Source organism: Castor canadensis, chromosome 9, assembly GCF_047511655.1.
Source record: "Castor canadensis chromosome 9, mCasCan1.hap1v2, whole genome shotgun sequence".
Lineage (NCBI taxonomy): Eukaryota > Metazoa > Chordata > Mammalia > Rodentia > Castoridae > Castor > Castor canadensis.
In genome coordinates, this window is record NC_133394.1 from 106,109,543 (window position 1) to 106,128,043 (window position 18,501).

Sequence of the window (18,501 nt, forward strand, 5' to 3'; positions counted from 1 at the left end):
GGGTGGAACCTGATAACTTTCATGGGTTCTAGGTTGAGACTGAGAAACAGGGAACTAGAGCCACACCCTCCATGTTTTAGGAGCTACTTCTACCTGATCATGGCTTTTCTATTCCTAACTCCAGTTTACTTTTGATTTAGCTCCTTCAGGCTTCATCTCTCCTTAAATTCTGTATTATTCATTGTATTTGCCTCTGTCTTTTGAAAAAAAAATTAAAATAATTATGAGATTAGAAATAGTGATAGCACATGCTAAATAATGAGTTGGAAAAAAAAGATATCACTTGAAGAGCTAACTCTGATGCTTGGTCAGTCTTTAAACCTCCAAGACACTTTTCTTTCCTGTGGAATGAGATTAGCAAGAAATTTCACAGGGAGGTGATATGGCCACATATGTTTTAAAACAAATGGAAAGGACATTATAAAATTTAGTCTTAAATGGAAACATTGTCTTTCATAGTCAAGGTTGACATTTTCTTGTTACGGACTTAACTTCATGTAAATTATAAACACGAAATTTAAAAAACAGACATTTTTTCATTTTCAATTTAACATACCAGCATAAAATTCAAAGTATATATTTACCATCTCAGAAAAAATACCTGTCATTTTCAGAAACTGATGTTTGCATTTCTTACTAGTAAGCTAGGTGGAAAAGGTACATACAGATCAGATGTAACAACTCAGACTGTAGAAAAAATTTCAAAATTCTAAAATAATTCTTGATCAGCTCAGAGGGATCACTTTCTCTAGAATAGTGTTTTCAGCCACTGTAAAGCAAACTTATAAGTTCAGAAGTTCAGTTCAACTAAGCATCCAAAAAACTTGGCTTTTGACCCAAACATCACTTGAACTTTTAGAGCATGTAGAATTAGACTGAAAATCTTATTAAAATAGGATCACTGTCTGGAACTGTTTCCATGCATTTTGCCTCTTGATACAGCTATAACAGAGGGCCAGAAACATATGTAAAAGCAATTTATTAAAATTGCCCTCATAGATTTTTTAAATACAGTACAGGACTAAACTTGGATCATGCCCATGTATAAAGTTCAATCTGTTTTAAAATGCATTCCCATATGCCAGTTCAAGGAGGTAAAAGTAAATGGTTGAGGTGATAGCTTTCTCCTAAACCAAATTGCTAGAGCAAATTAATACAGTTATGCAAAGAGAGACACCAACATCCCCATATATAATAAAATAAGAAGTGTCATTCCACTTTCACAATGCTGTAGAGTATATATACATATACACATGCACAGAATGCTAGACCTCCTACAGTCTGATAATGATTTGCTTGGTCAAAGATTATATAATTTTTTAAAAACTTTATATAAAAGGATTCTATTAATATATAATAGTTGTACAGGGGGCTTTGTTGTGACATTGCCAGGTATGTGTACAATGCACCCCAGTATGGTTCATCCCCTCCATTATTCCCCCATTCCCCTCCTTCCTTCTTAAAATGACTCCGATAGGTTTCAGTGTTCCATATTCATACATGTATAGAAAATACATCAACTATATTTCACCCTCCTTTACCCTCTTCATGTACTCTCCGCTTATCATGACCTGTTTTACACTGTCCTTCATTGTTTAAGTGTCTATTCATTGTTCAGTGGAGTTTTGCCTTGGTATTTTCCCTGTAAATAAATTTTCTAAAACTCTCTATTACTCTTCCTAATGCTTTCTTCCTACCCCATATTCTTCAACAGTTTTAAGTGCATTTTGGTGTGTCTTGTTCCTACATAGATGTGATGTATGTCAATATTATTCATTCTCTGATATGCAATTCTTAAGGACACAAATTGTACACTATTTAAAAGAACAGGGCTGGTGAAGTGGCTCAAGCAGTAGAGCACCTGCCTAGCAATCACAAGACCCTGAGTTTAAACCTGAATACTACCAAAACTAAAAATAAAAATAAAATAGAAGGGCATCAGCCAGGCATGGTGATGCAGGCCTGCCATCCAACCAATTAGGAGGCTGAGGTAAGAGGATTGCAAATTTGCAGCCAGCTTGAGTGATTACATAGTGAGATCTTGTCTCAAAATATCAAAAATTAAATAGGTAGATAAATGATAAATATCATTTGATTTTTATCTCCAGTCAAGTGAACACTATCTACTTGCAACTATAGTATATAAATTTAACTCCCTTCCTTCCTAATAATGTAACTGTGCTACTTTCAGCCATTTTAGTTTAAAACACATACAACCTTGAAAAGCCTAAAAAGTATTCCCAGCCCCTGTGTGAATTACATTACCTCAGCCCTAGAGGAAAGAGAAAAGGCAAATACCATATTTTATTGTCATCCTTTGTCAGATTTTGTTTTCTCATATTAGTTCATTCACTATCACTCTACTCTTTGATTAAAAAAAGAAAACCTGGAGAATTATGCATATAAATGGTAAACGCCATTAAAATACATGTGCATTAGAGAAAACAAATGTGAACACAGAGCCTGAAGTTTGAAGTCGAGCTCTATTTCCTTGTACTTACAGTGCATTTTGGTGCATGCATGTCCGTGACATTTTGTATGTCTATGTCTGAATGGCATCCTACACCAACTGAGGACAGAAGGGAAGTAATGGAGGGAGAAGGAAAAAAGAGAAAGAAAGAGAGAAATTCATGTTTGTCCACCTAGACTTCCTTGAATAATTATATCTGCTAGTATTACACTCAATTGTACATATCAATACAAGTAAGCTCATAAGGGTAAGCAAAAAACAAAGAAGCAAACAAAAAACCTGTAATTCTCTCTGGCAGTCCAGGTGAAGATAACAACACCCCAGTTTCCAGGTCCCTAAGTTCCTTTTACCCATTACTCCAACATCCTTACTTCTGAAATCTTGAGTCTGCATGATTATTTGTTATGCAAAAAGTCTCAGGAACTAAAATTTCATATCAAAGACTTTCTTTTCTTTTAAAAAATAGAAGTACATTCAGGGAGTGGTGGTTAGCGCCTGTAATCTTAGCTACTCAGGAGGCAGAGATCAGAAGGGTGCAGTTCAAACCCAGCCCCAGGCAAATAGTTAGTGAGACCCTATCTTGAAAAAACCATTACAAAAAAGGACTGGTGGAGTGACTCAAGGTGTAGGCTTGCGTTCAAACCCCAGTACTGCAAAAAAAAAAAAAAAGACATATATATATTTATATTTTACTTCGAAGAGCTTTCCTCACAAATCAGGTTTCCAATATGCTATCATATACATTTTGCTTATCATTATTTCAAAGTAACTTATTTGAAATAGAAACTGAAAGCAGGTCAGTTCAGAATGCAAATTTACAAAGTCAATCTTGATTGACAACATGGTGGTTTTGAGAGGTTCCTAGGAGATTAGTGAAGCACCTCCAGGTTTCTTTGTGAGGCATTTCCAGAGAAGATTACCTCAGGGTGAAGACCTTCCCTGAGTGAGGGAGGCACCATCTCATAGGCTGGAGGCCCAGATGGAATAAAAGGGAAAAAAAGAGAAAGTCAGCCAGTGCAGGATTCTCCTCTCTCTGTTTCTGTCTGCAATGAGGTGAGTAGTCTCAGATACATGTTCCCATTGCCATGTTCTCCTTCACCACCAGACCAGAATCAATAGAGTCAAAGGTTATGGGCTTTTAGAAACCACTGGGGTATGTGCCTTAAGGCATGTTTTAAATTAGTATTTGGCCCCAAATTTAGGTGTAGCACAAATCCTACTCCATTTAATAATTCCTCAATGTTATTACAACTGTCAAAAGTATTTCAATAGCATTTATATTCATGTTTCTTTTAATATTATCCTTTAACTCATAATATCGCTGCATTTCTGAGACAAAATTAGCTTTCCTCTTTTATTTCATTCCTTTTTATATTTTTTAATGGTGCTGGAGGTTGAACTCAGGGCGTTACACTTGCTAGGCAGACGCTCTAACACTTGACCCACACCCCAGGCCTTTTTTGCTTTGATTATTTTTGAGCTAGAGACTCTCTTTATGTATGAGGCAGCCTAGATTGTGATCCTCCTTTTCATGCTTCCCTTCCTAGCTGGGATGACAAGCACAGGCCACCACACCCAGCCATTGGTTGAGATGGGGTTTTGTGAAGTTTTTGCCCTGGCTGGCCTGGAACCTCAATCCTCCCAATTGCTGCCTCCTAAGTAGCTACGAAAATAGGCTTGAACTGAGCCCAGCTGCTTTCTTCTGTATGCACTAACAAAGATAAGCTAAGAATTGAGATAGTGGCTATACAGTCAGAACTGACCCTTTAGAAAGTATGAGAATGACTAAAACTTCAGGTAAGTTTTGACTCATCAATTCCAAACATAAATAATAGTGTAAGGGCTAAATGCCATTTTAATTTTCCACCAAATCTAACAGCTCCCTTTGTATGACTGTAGGATACATCAAATGCCATGTTCAAGTGTCTAGTTTAAGGACTGTGAATTTTGGTTACTACTGTTGCAAAATCAATTATTAAAACCATCCTCTCACCTTGAAATTTGCTCCATTACTTTAAATAGATTGCTTTTAAAAGAAAAATTTAACTATTAAACCCAGTTTTCTAAGGAAGGCAGAAATAATCTTTGCCCATTCTCATTCCAAAAACTTCTTTAATCCAGCTAGGTAATATAAAAAAGTAGCTGGGAAACTGTATAACAAAAAATGAAGTCTTCATTTTCTGTTTTGATTACTGATTGTTGTTGGTAGAGTCCTTAAAAATCCTGCTAGGGTACAGCTCTTAAATTGACACCTGCCAGAAACAGCCAGCCCCACCAATTAGCAGCAAATGTATTCTGCAGTTAGATCCTGGCAGCGGACCTGTAGTTCTGTAGAAAAGAGCCTCTAGAAATCTCATGAACTGCTTTTTCCTCAGAGGGCACCAGAAATGAAACTCTATATTAACAGAAAGACAGTATTAAACAGCTGCTCAAAATCTCTTTCCAAAAGCACTTGATTTCTATAATAAACAGAATTAAATTGTGTCCATTCTTGGTCTAAACAACAGGACTGGGCTTAAAAATGTAGTCCAGGCACATAAAATGCCACTGTAAAATCCAGCCCCTATCATAAATAGAGTAGTCTAGGGAAATTCCAGATTGAAATTATGAACCAAAGCTCATTAACTAACCACTTTAAGAGGACATAGGTAAATTTTGTTTTAATTATTTTTTCTTTATTTCCGTAAACCAAATTAAGAAAAAAACCTTTTTGTTTGACAAAACAACAGAGGTTTGTTTTTTGGGGTTTTTTTAGCTTTTGTTATTTGGAATGAAGATAAAATTAAAATTGCCATTCTTGTTTAAATGCCAACACATGTCATTGGTGCTTGAACAGTTTTATTTTGGGTACGAGCCCCATCAATTAAAAACCATGAGTAGAAGGACCAGTCTGCCTGTTGAGCCAGGGAGTGAGCAGAGTAGAGAGTTTTTTCTTTCATATGTAATCTCTGCTGATGACCAAGAGTATATAAACCCTGCTGAGAATAACTGGATTATTTCCAGAGTCATGACACCTCCCCACAGCCCTGAGAGGTTCAACTATTTTGTTCTGTGTGCCTTGAGGACATCAGAACTGAGCTCTTGGATCTGTACCACACAGGACATGATTCCTTTGGTCTATTTGTTTTAAGTACTCCCTCTTCAAATACTAGAATGAAAAGAAGCACTAGAAACCAAAGGCAATTAAGGGCAGAAAGCCCAGAAGAAATTTTGAATAGTAAGAGGCCTAAAGGACAGACATTTTAAAAGCGCCTCTATTTTCTTAATCTTCCTCATTGTAAGCAGATTCCATCCTAAATGGCAAGAGAAATATAATAGTAACTTCAGCTTATCAACCTGTATAAACTTTATACCTCCCAGATTCCTAAAGCAGGGATCAGAAACAAATAAAAGCTAAGGAAAGATACCCTGAAGAAGTTGACTATTCAAGAGATCAGCACGTTGCTGAAGTATGACCAGTTAATTAGTATGAGTAATCTGAACCAAGTAAAAAGATTGTCTTTGACATAATCAAGTTACTTAAATAGCTGAAACTGCTTATAAATTCACTTAAATTGTGTTTGCTTCAGTTGTTGAGTAGTAGGCTCGATTAGCAGTGAGAACAAAATATATGGAACATCTTCAAGAGCGTTTTTAATATAAATTTATTTCCATAAAATGAATATGTATGATTAAAATAAAAAATAACAAATACAATTGGGAGCCAGTATCTCAGCCTATAAATCCTAGCTATTCAGGAGGCAGAGATCAGAAGAATCGCAGTTGGAAGTCAGTCCAGGAAAATAGTTTGTGAGACCCTATCTTGAACAAATCCTTCACAAAAAAGGACTGGTGGAGTGGCTCAAGGTGAAGACCTTGAGTTCAAACCCCAGTACTGCAAAAAAATAAAATAAAATACTTGGACTTTTCAGGCCTTGAGCAAAGAATAAAAATAGTAGCTTCAAACTGTTAAAATATATTTTAAATAACTAAGAGATGTTATTCTGAAAGCCATACATGTGACATACACTCCTTGAAACTTGGAATCATTTAGTTAAATGGCAAATTTTTCTTGCTATTTAAATTATGAGTAGAAATTTTTTTAATTTTTTAAAGGGGAAAATCCTGTGACATTAGTTCAAAAAGCTTAGTTGAGTGATGATGACAATCTCAGAATCCATTTTTTTTTTGGTAATGGGAATTAAATCCAGGGCCTCACATTTGCTTGGCCAATACTCTACCACTAAACCCACACTACCAGTCTTATTTTTCTATAATAAAGGTACTTGGAAAATACTTCATCAAGTAAGTGAAAAAAATGAAAGCTAGTCTGAAAACATATATACTAAAAGTTACATTTTAACTATAAGAGAAGCTGGAATGAAGGATTTTTATCTTGGAGACATGAGATTCATAACATTGAAAATCCACATATACAGAATAAGAGTTTTAAGAAATATTAATGGCCACAAAAGATGTCAAATGTTCATTATTATCTCTGACCTCCAAATATCACTATTTCCTTTCATATTTAAACTTCAAACAATAAGAAAATGCTGCAGCTTAAACAATGCAACAATGCTTCATACAAATAGAAACTCAAGTACCCTACTCCTAAGAAACCCAAAGTCCCTTAGATTTCTGTGTCCAATACTAAATCAAAGATATCAAGGTGATAATCATTACTCTTCTAAGAACGTGGTATTGTCATCATCATATTCTTTACTTATGAACTAAATTGTAAAATAATTTATATATATATATATAATAGAAAGAGAAGGAGAGAGGAAAAATATTTTTGAGTATATAAATATGTAGGAGATGAGTAAAAATTACATTCCTCATTTCGGGAACTCCTTATCATTTTGAGTTATGATTTTCTTTCTCCTATCATGTAACCCAGGATTATTTTTTCCCCTTTAGCCAGGTTCTTACTTGGCATGATAAACTTTTTTACTTAGGTACGGAAGCCTTGGTGTGTATCCATCTGTGATTGGTTTTAATTTAATTTTTTCACTAGCTCTAATAGCACTGAAAAACAACAGAATACCTCCTGCATTTCAAATGTTCACCCCCAAACCCATTGTGTAGGCCATAATTAACTCTAATAGTCAGGGACAATCATCTAGTAACATTATAACTCCCATTTTTGACCTATTTAGTAGTAGAAGAAGCTTGAAATGGTCATGTAACAAGCAGTCTCCATTCCCAGTTCTATGGAAATACAGTTGAGTGTCATGGTTGAAGCATTTTGCACATAGGTACTAAGATTTCCAAACCAGTAAATCCAAGGGTCATGAATCTTGAAACATAGGCTTTGTTAATGCATGGTAATTTATAAAAGTGAAGCAATATTCTGATTTTCCATCTGTTTCCGTATCTTTAGAAAAACATCGGCCACAATCTGCAAGATGTCATGGAAGTCTCAAAAGACTGGTGACATAGTGTGCCTTGATCAGAGATTTCTGAGAGATACTATAGATCTGTAAATCCAGTAAATGTATAATTATGCACACATCTGTCCCTATAAAATCAGTTCCATGGTTGGAAGCATTAGCAGACAAGATATCATAATTATAGATAAGTCATTCAACAAATCTATAGCTACTGTTCCTGGGAAGACAAAAAGCAAATCCAAGCATCCAAATCTGAAGTGCTAATTTATTCTAGTGAGGACAAATAAGTGTGATAGATGACTGATTAGGTTTAATATATCAACCTCCCACCAAGTAAGTTATCTACTTCTTTTTGGCTATCTTGTGCACCTCCCCAGGTATGATTCCAATATCAAGGGTTAAGAGTTTTCTCCTCAGCGGCTTCTACCACTTGTGAACTGGATACCTAATATAGTCATTAACTGGTTAGATCATGCTAAGATAAGAACACACTGGTCCGTGCATAATCTCCTCAAAAGGTGAATAAACCCCTTCACTATTGGCATAGTTACTGTCATTTATTAATTAGATTAGACTTGCTATCAGACTATGGAAAATCTCCTTCACAGTGAAAGCATTCTGTTGATAATTTACCTGGCAAACAAATAACCTCACACTTTACAAAAAAATTTTTGGCCGTACTGGGGTTTGAACTCAGGGCCTCACACTTGCTAGGTAGGTGCTCTCTATCTACCACTTGAGTCACTCTACCAGCCCTTTTATGTGTTGATTATTTTCAAGATAGTGATTAACAAACTATTTGCCCATGCTGGCTTTGAACCATGATCTACCTGATCTCTGCCTCCTGAGTAGCTAGGATTACAGGAGTGAGCTGCCAGTGTCCAGCTCTACATACATTTTGTTATCTAGCTAAATACATCTTCCCAAAGTGCCTTGTCAAGATTCCTCCATTTTGTTCCTTCTAAGGAAATACTTGCCAGTCTAGTCAAACTATTAATTAAAGTCCATGAATGGGTATAATACAGTATCTCAGATATCTTTATTTTTCAAGACAAATGAATAATGGGAATTTTTGCTGAAAATTCTTCCCATTAAGATAAATATTCTTCCTCAGTCTTTTAGGAGACCCCCAAAACAGTAGCATTGTAACACTGCAGACTACACAAAATGATCTATAACCAAATCAAGCTCTTTTTTCTTCATAAAGATGGTGCAACATTGCTATAGTATGTGTTTTGAATTTTTAGTCTTTTCCTGAGCTATTGACAGGAAGATACTCTTGTAATGCTAGGCAGCCAGAGTGAACCAGAGCTCCCAATCAGTCATGCAACCACAAGGGTGAACAACTGGAACTCTACCATATACTGTGTCCCTGAGCTATGGTGCTTCATAGGTTAGGTGCGTTAAATACAGTTTTTTTATTAGAATATTTACAATTTGCAATGGATTTTTCAGAACATAACCCCATTCTTAGTTAAAGAGCATCCTTATATATAAGGTAGAATTTTGATATCCTTATAAAAGCATTGCTTAAATGAATAAAACTCATCATAGAATAGCAATGGCTTATATTTAGCAACACTAATTTCTATTCCCATTCTAATAAAAAAAATTAGAATTTCCAGGTTGTTTCTAGCTTATAATGTTCTTTATGCATTGTTTCTGCAGTGGCTTATAGCCAGAAAAGGTGAAAAAAATAAAGTGAAAATGACAGGCTCATTGATTTTCTAGTCAACACATTCCAAGTTGACAAATTATTTCCAGGTCAGGCTTCCAGTCATGTTATAGAATGTTTTTCTGTCTAAAGCTTATTAAAAGGCACAATATCAGCCATCACCTTTAGTTTTGTTTATTTAATTTGCTTGCTTGAGAACATTTTTAAGTCAAGGGTATTATGAATTATAACGGTATCAATTTTAAGTATATTGTTCTAAATTTTGTCAAATGTATATAGGCATATGAACAAAATCATAATTGTGATTAGAATACTTTCATCACTACAAGGAATCCTTTTTCCCCTTCTCAGCTGATCCTTCCTGAGACTTCTAGACATTTTTTTCTTTTTCAGTATTGGTCCAGACATATTTTTTCCTTTTTTTGTAATCTTTCTAAGGATAGAAAAATTACCAGATAATGATTGAGAATTCATATTTGCTACAATAGGATAAGAATTAAAAGGTAGAAATCTCACTCTTCTTTATACTTCCACTACTGCCCAATCAATCCAGATGTCCTATCACTAGTGTTACCTTTCCTGCTAATGGAGGCTCTAGGTATTTATCACCCAAGTAACTGCACCATATTATCAGAAAGCACCACAACTTTTCAGTGAAAAAGCTGTAATCTCTGACTCTAGAAAATGGTGGGTTTTATTGTGTGTTGTCTGCATAGAGGTTTGATTGCTCTCAAATGAATGCCCCAGGGTAGAGAGCAACTAGAAGAAAGCAGAGGATGTAAAGGTCTACTCAGTGTAATCTCCCTTCATTTCATCATCACCATCCACTGAGAAAGCAGCATACACAGCTACAAAACTTAACTTGGAGGCTGGATCTTCCTCAGGTTTCTTTGGTTCAGCTGTAGACCTTCAGTCTATCCTTTTGCCATCTTTCCAATTGACTCCTTCCAGTAGTCCTTCTTCCTTCCATCTCCTGGACCACAGCTGGAGTTCCCAGTTTGGATTTTGGGGGACACATCTTATCTACTTTATGTTCATCTTCCCTTGCTGGTCCTATCTCAGATGGCAGAGATGAAGTTACTTTCCTCCCACCAGTTGCAGGGCATTGCTACTCTAGGTCTGAGCTCTGTGATGGAGCAAGAGGGTTAAAACATCACTGCACATGTGCATGCTACTTTGATGGAGGGGCTGCCATTACATTTAGAGGCTGATCAGGTTTAAGAGGCTTGGAAGTAGGAAAACAACAGTCTTCATCCTTATTGAATGTTTCATTTTCTAGAAACCTCTCTCTCTCTCTCTCTCTCTCTCTTCTGGGCCCAGGGTTCTAGTTTGGTCTCAACCAGCTGACACTGCAATTTCTCCTGCTCCTTCTGTACCTGTTCTTCCACTTCTCTTTCTCTAGCAGCTCTGTCACAAGCTTTCCCCCTTCAAAGATGGAAACTGCTTTACTGGACTGACAGGTGTTGGCAGAGGAGGCCTCTTCCTTAGGGGCACCTCAAGGCTGTAGATTCAGTTTGGGGCTTTAGGGTTGGGGAGCCTCTATGATCATATCTATAATTGTCCTGAGAATAATCATCTCTGGAGCTCCATGGCAAATCATCCTGTCTGTCCTACAGGGCTTCATAGTGGTCCTTGTCTCTGTTTTAGGTGATGATCCCTATAGTAGACTTGGCCAAATGTGCTATGCCTGTTCTGGCATCACAGTCTTGTCATGTCTTTGCTACCTCAGTAGTCCAATCTATCATGGCATAGGTCATCATGATACAGGTTTGAATCAAATCCCAATTCTTGTCTCCAAAGCTATCACTGTTTTAGGTGATGATAGACTAAAGCTGTCTGGCAGGATGGGCCTGTTTGTGGCAGGGCAGGCCTCCAGTGTACTTGCTTTGTCAGAACCCTGATTTCTACCTCAGTCAAAAGGCCAGTCATCACTGTGTTTCTCCTGTGCTTGGTCAGCAATGTCCACTGGAATCCTCCTCATTGAGACTCAGGCTGCTAAGCAGGGAATTCATGTCTTCAAACTCAGCATAACCAAAACTTTTCAACCTCTCTGGATTGCTGGTTTCAAGTGGTAAATGTACTGCACTTGTATTTAATCCTGTTAAGAATTTCCTAATGGAGTTTTCTGTCACATCATAGGGCAGGTTCCTTAGAAAAGCATTGTAGGATGGCGATTAGGAAAGATGGCTCTGGTTTAATTGGGTTCCTGAGCAGCTGGTGGAGCAGTGGGAAGGATGCAGCTGTCAATTGGAGGTGCTCTACATACATCATCATCATAACATCTCCTCCCAAGTTTTCTGTTTCATTAGTCCAGCTGACTGGCTAGAGACATAGGTGCTTCCTCCACCAGTCCCCCCATCCCATCCTCAGTCATAAAGTCTGTTAGGGAGATAGTCCTCCCATTCTTATTCTTTTTTGCTGAGGCCACCATATTAGGAGAAGGAGGGAGAATGCAAATGCCAGACATCTTTTTCTACTCATAAAACAAAACCAACATTTGTATCTGAAACTTCTTTATCTGAAAGATCTCTAACATGAGTATACTAAAGTTGTAGCTCAAATATTCTTTGTCTCTGCTTCTCTATAACCTTCCTGAATTTGTCTTCTTCTAACAGCTGACAATAGCCTTCACTAGTTAAACTCATTTCACATTTGGCCAAGCTGATTGTTATGGTTAAGTTTGTAAGTGTATGTTTCTTTATGCCTGTCAGAGAAAAATTTCATTTAAATGATCACATTCATATCCGTCAAATATTATTGAGATTTTATTTTGTTAGTCTCAGAATTTGGTGCTGGAAATTAGACAAGCTCTTTGACTTCATGTAGATTTGAATCTTACTAAGTTGAGTAAATTTACTATAAACCAGAGCAAATAACACCCATTCTATTAACACTAGAGGCTGTGTTATATGAAATCCTGTGTTCAATCCCTGCTCCTTTGCCCAAAATTTAATGCACCACATACAATTTTAACACCTCTAAATGACTAAAGTGTTTCAGATGTACAGAAACTCCATATGTTTTATGTGTATACAATTAAGTATATGTAGAGCTAACAATGAATAATTGTATATTGAAAGAAAAATGTTTTTTCCAATTTCTATTTATTGGCATCATTCAATATTTTATGGTTTAAAGAATTATATTATCTATCTACATACAAAAAAGAAAAGTTTGAAAAGTAGTGCCGAGTCTTTTCTTTCATTAAAAATAATGAAAGCATTGCATAGCAGCAAAACTCTTCCACCAACATGTCATCATTTTCCATCCATTATCTGCCACCTTACTCATCAATTTGACAGTTGAAATGATTCTTACACTCTTCTGTTATTTCTCATAATATTCTGACACTTTAAAAAAAACAAAAACCTTTTAAAGACTAAACTTTATTAAAAATGTCTTTCTTCTCTGAGGAAAAAAAAGTTAAAATCAATTTTACAACAAAATATAGAAATAACTCAAATGAAAGTTTGTGTGATTCAGAGAAAAGAACAGGCACAGTCTCTTTTCTATGTTGCTTGATGAAATAGAAATGGACAATAAACTAAATGGAAAAAATATACAAGCAAAGCTGGAATGTGGCCAGAGAGCTAATAAATGGAAGGGTGTAATTAAGCAGGCAGCTCATGTATTAGAGGCTGCTGCTGAATTCCTGCTGGCAACACAGAGTGCTTTTTCACTCAGAGTAGTCAATAGCCTACCAAGAGGATGGTACTTACATACTTTTAATTTTATTTCATAGGTTATGATGGTGGACAAGATAGAATCAACAGAAATTGAGGAAACTGCCTAATATCAATGATGCTAAGTTTGATAAGTCTGTCTATATAGGAAAAGTAAACACATTTGAGCTTAAAAGATTGATTGGTATTTATTTTAATTCTAGTCATGTGACATTCAGTCAAATCCTCCTAGATAGGAATCAAAAGGTAAATATGTGAAGAATTCATTGCCAGCATCCTGCTCAAGAAACATCTGGCACTATAATCCTAAAATAACATATAGAATGAGCAAGTGCCTTGAGCTGAATAAGTACATTTAAAGCATCTCAGGCTAGAGCATCTACCTTTTGAATTAGCCAAGTTTCCTTAGGCACTTTGATTAGGGGCCAGCTTTGGGGAAAATATGAAAGTCAAGGAAGTTTTCAGAGGACTTGTCTATTAACTCTTTCTTCCTCTATGCACTGTCCCCTTCGTACTAACCCGGCGACTTGCCAGTGCCTCTGTAACTCTCCATTATTTATATACTTATCAACGGCCTTCCTACTTCCAGCTCCCCACAATATTCTCTCAAATAGCTCAATTTATTAGTCTTGTGCCAGAAGCAAATCTAACAACTTAAACCCCAGTAGTTGATGAATCATGCCATTCTGTGGTCCTTATTCTAAATAACATCTGCGTACTTCCATCAAATGATGTTAGCACTGCAGACTGCATAGTGAATGATAGTTAAGACCAGGTCCTTATGAGGGTGTAGAAAAAATTTTTAAAAATCCATGCCTTGCTTAATGTAATCTCTAGGTCATGACTATGTGTCTGGTCAATACTTCCTCTCTCTTTTCTTTCTCTGTATCATGTTATTCTCACTCAAGCATCCTTTAAAATAAGTGGAACATGTCAGTCTCCCTGTCACATAACACCCTGCCAACTGAAATTTTCCTGACCACCTGCAGCCAAGGCAAGTTATTAGGAGGATAATGCAATCTCCTATCAAATCTTTTTACAGTTAAAAGAGTGAAGAGGTTTGTAAAACAGTACAATTGAGATGTAAAGCTATCAAACATATAGAAACAATGGTAAGAATCACTTTCCCAGTTACTTTGAAGTATTTGGACATCTAACTTGTTTGGTGAAACCTAGAAATAGTTGAATGTAGGTTATTGAATAACTGTTGTCCAAAAAGAAAAAATGAGCTGGGGATAGTGGTGCATACCTGAAATCCCAGTAGTTGGGAGGCTGAGGCTGAAGGATCACAAGTTCAAAACCAGGTGGGCTACATAGCAAGACACTATCTCAGAAAATAAAAAATGAAAAACAGATGCTTTGGGTGATAAAAAACACTTTTATTATAATTCAATATCCAAAGTTGCTATTGGATACTTTATATAATTTTAGATTTAAAATGGACTTCAAAGATACTTAGCTAAAGCTTTCCTTTAAAATATGGCAAACTGATTTTTTGAGATATGAAGCAATGTACACAGTATAACACAAGTCAAAAGCCAGAAGACTGGATCCCATGTTTCCCAGTTTTCAATGCTGCTTCTTTACTTGGCAGCTATCAAACCTGAGGATTTCTTTTTTCACGCTGGTTAAGTCCAAAGAAATAAAAATGATTGTTGGACACATATTTTTCTTTCCTTGAAAGTAAAATAATTTTGCTAAAACTTTAAAGAGATAAAGGTCTGAAAAGGTGGCACACACTTGTAATCCCAAGTGTGTAATCCCTTGTGGCCCAAGGCAGGCATCAGGCAAAGAGTGTGAGAACCTACCTGAAAAACAGAACTAAAAAAGCAAAAAGGACCAGGTGACATGGCTCAAGTGCAAACTGCTTGCCTAGTCAGTGTGAGGCCATGAGTTCCATCCCCAATACTGAATATATGTATACACACACACACACACACACACACACACACACTACATCAAATTACTGACAGGTGCAGCTTTCCAGATTTCTCAGATTTAAAGTTACCTTTTTTTTTTTGCTAAGATTTGAACTCAGGGCCTTCACCTTGAACCATTCCACCAGCCCTATTTTTGTGATGGGTTTTTCCAAGATATTTGCCCCAGACTGGCTTCAAACTTCAATCCTCCTGATCTCTGCCTCCTGAGTTACTAAGATTACAGGCATGATCCATCAGCTCCTGACTTAAACTTACCTTCTTTAATATCTTAATAAAATCAACCAAAGCCTCCTGCCATGAAAGAATAAGTTTATCCCTCTTTCTGAGCCTTGCTGAGCTGTTAAGTAGTTTAGGACATGTGACAGACACTTAGACTTGTCTAAATTCCTGCTCCTGGTTCAAGTTTTGATTGCTCAGTGAGACACAATTCTGCTGCAGGCTGCTCCAGTTGTATCATTTTTTCCCAGACTTCAGTTTTTACTATACGCCTTATAGTGGTATAAGAACCATGTGTGCATTAACTGATTTAATTTTGACAAGAACTCTATGGATTTAAATGCATTTTGCTCCTGTTTTGGGCCTGGATAAACAAAGCACCAAGAGGCTGGAAGTTAGGTATTGGGGCCAGGATTTGAACCAGGGAGGGAAGATTGAGTGAAATAGCTATGTTTTAATGTATGTTTGTTCTTCTTCCATTTCATTTCCCAAGATACAGCCCACAAAATGCTATTGGTGTAAATCTAACTGATTGATGGGATGTTGGAGTATAATTATGGCAGAACAAATGCATGGAGATGAAACACTAAATTTGTTCCTAAATTCTCTTTCACACTTTCCTTGCTTTTTTCCCCAGATTCTCATAGTTTTGCTCTCATTTTAGGGCAATTTTCCCTCTTCCCTGGAGTCTTTGGAACAATCTTAAATTGTCCCCATTGACTCTAACAGACAAAAGACTGTTCAAATTTTGGGTTTTGTTTTTTTAACATATGTAAAAAATAAAAAAAAGTGCATATTCATGGGGTATCCGGTGATGATTGAAAACACATATACATTATGTAATGTTTAAATAAAAGTTAAACATATCTATCATGTCAAATATTTATCATTTCTTTGTAGTGATTCAAAATCTTTGTTCCTACCATTTTGAAATATACAGTAGGCAAGCTCCAGTGATGCATTCGGTTAGCGTGCAGTACTTATATGAAATATGCAATATGCTATCGTTAACTACAGTCACCTAACTGTGAAATATCACATCACTATTATTTTTTTTATTGATAAATTGGGCTTTTATTATTATTTGTAAGTTGTTTATCTTTTTAGCTACAAAATCACATAGTGAAATAAAAATATTTGACTTTTAAAAATTACCATGTCGGGGATTGGAAGTCTGGCTCAAGCAGTAAAACATCTGGTTTGTAAGTGCAAAGCAAAAAGAAACAAACAAATTAGTATGTCCAGCTGGTGAAGTAGATCAACTGTTAGAGTACCTGTTTAGCAAGTGTAAATTCCTCAGTTCAAACTTCAATATCCCAAACAAAACAACATAAGTTTTTCTTTAATAAAAGCAGTCTCCTTTTGGGCTCATGTATCATTATAGAAACCAGAAGTCCAAAATCCAGGTATTGGCAGGGCCATGGTTCCCCTGAAGACTACCCGAAGACTACCGGAAAGAACCTCTCTTTTCTTCTTCTTTGTTGGTGGTTGCCTACAACTCTTGGTGTTTGTTTTTTGATTTATGGACACATTACTCTATTCTCTGGCTTGGTCTTCAAATGTTGTTCTCTGTTAGTCTTTCTATTATTATTGTTTTTGTTGTTTTTTTTACTTTTTCTATGGCTTTGAATTCAGGACTTCATGCTTACTAGACAAGCACTCTACCACTTGAGCCACACCCCAGACCTCTTTATTTATTTTAATAAAGAATAGAGATATTGTTGCTACTTCACAATACACTGGTCTGTGACCTTCAAAACAGAAATGCCTATCATTCTGAGTTCAGTTTTTAAAAATTAATTTATTCCTAATCAATTCTAATTTCACCTAATCAATTCTACTTTTCCCTTTGAAACCAGGATATGAATACATCTAGCTTTTGTTTAACTTTTTTTCTTCCCATTGAATGTATTTTCCAAAAGAAACATTAGTTCTGAAATTAAAGGAAATTTTTTTTCTTTTATTATTCATATGTGCATACAAGGCTTGGTTCATTTCTCCCCCCTGCCCCCACCCCCTCCCTTACCACCCACTCCGCCCCCTCCCTCTCCCCCCCAATACCCAGCAGAAACTATTTTGCCCTTATCTCTAATTTTGTTGCAGAGAGAGTATAAGCAATAATAGGAAGGAACAAGGGTTTTTGCTGGTTGAGATAAGGATAGCTATACAGGGCATTGACTCACATTGATTTCCTGTGCGTGGGTGTTACCTTCTAGGTTAATTCTTTTTGATCTAACCTTTTCTCTAGTTCCTGGTCCCAAAGGAAATTATTCTAAAATTAAAAGTTTGACTTACACTTAATTTATTTTCATAAAGTGACAATTGAAATTTGGACACTGTTTTCTAGACACTAAAATGTCTAAAAAATGTGACATATTTGAGAACTCAAATAGTAAAAGCTCCTTTCTACTTTTTCTTACTGAACATTTATGAAGGGCTCCACTACAAATCTAGGTAGACTATGTCTGCTAAACTGGAAGATATTAGGGTATAAATGAGGAACAAAAAAAGAGAAAAAATTGCCGGTTATATAAATTATTTTAATGTAGTAATTAGAAAACTTTTATTCATCATCTACTAGGCAATAATCATTTGGAGTATTAAAAATTAATCATTTATGGGTCAAGCATAGTAATGAGTGCCTATAATTCCAGCTACTTGGAAGGCAGATATAAGAAGATTATGATCCAGAGCTAAGCCCAGGAAAAATGTGAGACCCTCTGTGAAAAACAAAATAAAGCATAAAGTGCTAGAGGTGTGGTTTAAGTGATAAGTGAGCTTACCTTGTAAGCTTGAACTTTAATTACAGCCTTAGTATTTCTAAGTCGTCATCATCATCATCATCATCTATGATTATTTAAGATGTTTTCACTATTTGAATTACTAATTCAGAATTGGATGAAAACTGAAGACTTTTTAAGTAGAAAAGTATATATACAAGAAAAATTTAAAGATAGGTCCTGTCTGGGGGTTCATACCATGGAGGGTATGGTTATAAGGAAAGGGTGCAGGAGGGTAGATATGGTTTAAATATTATGTATTTATGTATGAAAATGTAAAAAATGGGACATTTGAAACTATTCCAGGAATAGGTGGAGAGGGAATAAAGGAGAATGATGGAGAGGGTGAATTCAACTATGAT

The 18,501-nt window shown here is 36.0% G+C and overlaps 1 protein-coding gene and 1 pseudogene across 3 annotated transcripts in view; both read right to left on the reverse strand.

Annotated features, from left to right (window-relative positions):
• The window catches only part of Adgrl3 (adhesion G protein-coupled receptor L3), a 1,316,738-nt gene that overhangs the window by 430,449 nt on the left and 867,788 nt on the right, over positions 1 to 18,501 (reverse strand). The window lies entirely within an intron of this gene.
• Positions 9,544 to 12,327, reverse strand: LOC109687945 (eukaryotic translation initiation factor 4B-like; annotated as a pseudogene).